The sequence below is a fragment of the Pinus tabuliformis genome, chromosome Q (assembly GCF_031772625.1).
Source record: "Pinus tabuliformis cultivar Carrire ecotype Pingquan chromosome Q, CPIR1, whole genome shotgun sequence".
NCBI classification, from domain to species: Eukaryota; Viridiplantae; Streptophyta; class Pinopsida; order Pinales; family Pinaceae; genus Pinus; species Pinus tabuliformis.
The window spans coordinates 1,040,469,279-1,040,474,883 of record NC_142296.1 but is presented as its reverse complement, the minus strand read 5'-3'; positions in this window follow the sequence as shown (position 1 = coordinate 1,040,474,883).

Sequence of the window (5,605 nt, the reverse complement as noted above, 5' to 3'; positions counted from 1 at the left end):
TCACGTTGGCTCAGGTCGTGGACTGTTTCCCTCTTTGAGGGTTTTAACCACATCAAGAATACTTGTGTATTGATCTGTGATCTATTTGTGAGCGGTGTCATTTGGTGTTCTATCTGAAGAACTTACCTTGTAAATTCTTACATGGTATCAGATCTATTCGAGGGCCGCATCCGTTGGTGATCCAAATCCGAAGTCGGTACAACTGTATTCGGTTGTCTTTTCTTAAATCTACTGTTTCTAGCCGCTTTCGGGCCGACATGATTGCTCTATTGTGTTAGGAGCATCTGTGCTAGTGAGGAACACCTTTCGTTTCACACGAAAAGGTTTCCGGTAACCCTAGCTACATCATTTTTAAGATCTAGAGGTATACAATCTTTATTTGCAGTAACAATTATTTATCTCTCTGTTTATTTCGATTTATAGTCCTCTATAATTTTTTTTATTACTGGATCTATACCTTTCATTTATGCCTATGCTCTTTACCCCGCGACTCTGTTTGGTCTAGGAAACTAGAAACAAAAAGAAAGGTTTTTTCTCATGCGTATGCTCTTTTTTGTTGTGCCTTAGTGTTATCTCGGAAAACCAGAAACAATGAGGAAAATATTTAGTTTCCGGTCAAATCTAACTTTAAGTCGTAAGGCTTGGATTTCTTTTGCATGTTCATTTTGCATTATGTCGGTTTTTTTTGTTTCGTAGGAAAAAATAGGTTTCTCAAGTAAGTACGCATTCCAAAGCTTAAAAAAAAACAACCTCCTCCTTTCCAAAAATTACCAACCTTTTAAACTAGATCACTTGGTCCAAAGTTACTTTATGAGAATAGAGGTCTTGGGTTCAAGTCTTTCTTTTTGTTGAGTTACTTTTTCAAAAAGCACATGTAACATATGTTTTAAAGTTACTCTATGTAAAAGTGTTCTCACCCATTATAAAAAGTGAATCACTTATAATTCCGAAGTCACTTTATCTTTTATTTAAGTTACAATTTAGTGGGTAGTTCATAAATTACTATTGTAAAAGTGACTTTCACTTATTTATAAAAGTGAGTCACATAAAGTAATATTTTTTTAAAAGTGAGTTAATTAGATAAGTTTGGAAGGGGGGGGGGGGGGGGGGGTTGTTTAATAACATTATCATTCACTTCCCAACATTCACATAATTCATCGGCATCTTCAACAACTTTTCTTAAAAAATCCATAACTTCTTCATCCAGAAGTCGTTTTCAAAGTCATTTTTTTAATCGGCCTAATTTTTCGAGATATTTCCATTGGAATACTTAGTTTCAGTATCTTCAACTTCACTTTCTTTTAAAATGGAAAGTCCATGCCTAGTTATTCTTGACAACACCAACTACTTCCAATGGTTATTGTACAATGTGGATTTACTTAGAAGTAAAGGTCTTTATAGAATATCCTCAGGCTAAGAATCTATACCTAAAGATGAAGATAAGGTATCCAAATGGAAAAATAAGCAAGATCAAGCACGTGGGTTGATAAGGATGTCTATTTCTCCAGAACTTAGATTCCATATCAGATAACTTGATACCCATGATGAAGCAATGAAACAACTCAATAAAGTTTTTGGAATTAAAAATGAAATTAGAGCCTATCAACTCGAAAATGAGTTGCTTATGTTGGACCCCAACTTCCATTGAAGATTTTTTGTCCAAGTTCAATACCCTTAGACTTCTCTTGGAAGGTGTTAAGGTTAAGAAAGAATATGGTAGCCTTATCTATTCCATTTTTACTAAATTAGGACCAGCCATTAGGGCAATTTTGAGGTCTATAATGGGCATCCTAAGAAAAATGTACAGCCAAAATAAACTTTAAAAGAACCAATAGGATCCAAGATGATGATGTCAAACATGGGTGACAATTCACCATTTTTGAAGTAAAAAATTAAAAAGATTAAAAAATAATAAAATAATAAAACTACTTTTTCAACTCATATTTTCAACTTATCTCCCTAAGGCTTTACTCAAATTTCAAGTGGGAGTACTCGTTGGATGCAAAATTTAATTCCTCATCCAAGGAGTACCCATGTTGCATACTTTCGATGGACTCTGCTACATGAGAAATTAGAAATATATGAAAGAACGTGATTGCAATCATGTTTATCATGTATTTCTCATTTTTCGTGTAGTAGGGTCCATAAAAAATATGCAACATGGGTGTTCCTTGGATGAGGAATCAAATTTTTCATCCAACGAGTGTTTCCTCTCTAAATTTGAGTAAACACATAGGGAGATAAGTTGAAAATACGAGTTGAAAAAATAGTTTTCTCTTTTTTCCCTCTAAAATTTGATGATGTAATGTAATCTTATTTTATTATTTCCACTATTATTTTATAATTTCCTTAGGAGGCCCATTTTAGACCTCAAAATTCCCTTAATTATACTCTGTGTTTGTTTCCACCTTCCATTCTACTGGAGAAGCCTTTATTTCTCAAGGACAAGCCTACAAGTCCCCCTCTTTTGATGTCTTTTGTGATTCTTTAGTAAGAGAACAAGAAAAACTCTTACATCTTGGTCTTCTTAATATGAAACTCTTCTAAGAAAACCTTAGTAGCCCAAAAACAACCAAATTCAAAGAATCCTAAGAAGCAACATCCTAAAAAGAATGGTCCTAAACCAAACAAGGGTCCTAAGCAATTGTCTCAAAATGAAAAATCAATTCCACAAAATGATAAAGCAAATCAAAACAAAAGGAAGAAGACTGATAAACATTGCAACTTTTGTAATCGTGATGGCCACTTAGAATCCAAATTATTTAAGAAGATGGAAGTCTTGGAAGCAGTAATGAAGAAGCATAACATCCATTTGGAGCACCCTACAACTTAAGCTTCATCTTTAGGAATAACACTTTCTACATGTGGTTGTCAAGCATCTCGGTCCGGTTATGCACTAAATGTATCTTCTTCTTCTCATTCTCATGAGTGGCTCATTGATTCTGGAGCTTCTTATCACATGGTGAAAAACAAAGCCATGTTTTCTTCTTTCAATGATTGTAACACCAAAATTATATATGTTGGTGATGATAGATCTCTTAGTGCTGTAGGGACTGGAACTGTTCATCTAGACAATGGTCAATTTAATGATGTATTATGTGTTCCTACCTTATCCTGCAACCTTCTATCTGTATATCAGATAACTCATTTAGGTGAAGGTAAAATCGTTGAATTTTCACCTCATGATGTTGTAATTAAGGACCTAAGAGATCCTAGACAGATTTTAGCTACTAGCATTGCTGATGATTCTACAAGATTGTATAAGTTTAACAAATTTGGGTCATCAACTCTTCCCTTGGTATTTGTTGCTCATAATGATGAAGTGATCAAACTTTGGCATGAGCAATTTGGTCACTTAAACTATCGCTCCCTTCAAAATCTATGTAAAGAAAATATGGTGACAGGTCTTCCTATGGTATTATGCACAGATGGTGTTTGTTCCAGATGTGTACTCGGAAAACATCATCGAGATAGTTTTGAAAAACATGCCTCTTAGCACGCCCCAACCCCTTTATAGCTTGTGCATAGTGATTTATGCAGTCCACTTCCAGTTGTTTCATTCTTTGGCTACAAGTATTTCTTAACTTTCATTGATGATTTCTCCAAACACACTTGGGTATACTTCTTAAAACTCAAGAGTAAAGTCTTTAACATGTTCTTGGCCTTTAAGGCCTTTGTTGAGAAACAATATGGACATCAAATTCTTAAGCTAATATCTGATAATGGTGGAGAATATGTTAACAACAAATTCATCAACTTTTTCACTAAGCATGGAATTCAATTGCAACATATTGTTCCATATACTCCACAGCAAAATGATGTAGATGAAAGGAAGAATCACACCTTAAAAGAAATGGCTAATTGTATGCTTCAATCTAAAGGACTTAGTATTAAATTTTGGGTAGAAGTAATTAACTGTGCAAATTACATAGTAAATCACACTCCTACTAAGGTTTTAAAGAATATCACTCCAGAAGAAGCATGGAGCTTAATTAAACCAGATGTAAGTCACTTTCGTGTTTTTAGAAGTGAAACATGGGCCCATATTCCAGGTGAGAAACATAAAACCTTAGAACCTAAGAGTGAAAAATGTATTTTTGTTGGATATTCTGAAGATGTTAAGGGATATAGACTTCTTCAACCTAAATCCAAAAATGTTATCATTAGAAGAGATGTAAATTTTGCTGAAAATATATCAGTCTGCGAGCCTGGTTCGACGAATGTGCCACCTTTCTCTATCCCTTCTACTTCTGAAAATATTCCTTCTTCAGATGATGACAATGAGGATGACAATCCTCCACCACCTTCTCGTGATCCTCCTTCAGCTCCTCAGCTTTGAAAATGGGTTCGTGCTACTTGGGATGCAGCAGGTGCTCTTGCAGGTGATCCTACAGATCGTCATCATACATGTTCTCGATTTGATAAAGCCTCTTCTTTACTGGCTCAAGCTTCAACGAATTATGATCCTGACACCTTTGTAGAAGCTTCAATCCATCCAAATTGGGACGCAACTATGAATGAAGAATATTGTTCACTATTGTCAAATGATACATAGGACCTTGTTCCTCTTCCAAAGGGATGAAAACTTGTTAGATGCAAATGGGTTTACATAACCAAGTTTGGACCAGATGGAAAAGTTGATAAACATAAAGCTCATCATGTTTCTAAGGGTTTTTCACAAGTTGATGTTGGACACCTAACGCCTCCACAATTCCTGCGTTATCGATGTTCCGTTGTTTAATGCTGCTCCGTTCTTGTATTAGGTAAAAGGATTTACGCTGCTCCAATAGAGGTATACACCAGCGCTGTCTTAGGAAGCTATAATCTTGATAACAATGATCTCTTCGAATGTTGTGATAATAATCTTGATAACAATGATCATTGTGCAGTGATCTGTATCTAAGGATTGGGCATTCTCTTTGAACGTTTCATCGCATTATTGAACTCTCTAGGGGCCTTTGCGTTTGCTGCCTGAGACCCAGCTTCCTTGGATCTTTCTTGCCTTTTTCATCTGATCTTTAACTTCTAGGGTTTCTATTCGTCTCTATCCTGAACTCAAACGTGAATAGCTCTAAGTAGCGTGTGACTCCCCTCTTCCAGAATTCGAGTTGTTGCTTGAGTTCTTGAAATTCCTCTGCGCTAAGACCGTCTTTACTTGAGTTCTAAGTCACACACACTGCATTTTCAGATCATTGATCCAGTTGTCCAAATAATATAAATCGCATTGATAGATGTAATGAATGTTTTCTTATGCATTCTCAGAAAATGCTTCAGTTGTATAAGTCATTTACGTTAGGCGGCTTCCTTGTAGGCTGGTCGGTTTCCACTTCTGGGCAGAGTAGTGGCCTTTTGGGATTGGACAATGACCCATAAGGCTTTGAAAGCATCGTAATAACGTTGGCCATTGATGGGCGAAGATTTACATCGGTTTGTGTACAAAAAAAAAAACCAACATGAATGCATCTAGTGGCTTCCTCCATATCGCATGATTGAATTACTGTTGGATCAACAGTCTATGCACTTGGTATCAGATATCGAATTACGTGGTGGAGGTTAATTTGAGAAATGGAGGGTTGGCTCCCAGTGTTGTTCGAAGAATGATGGC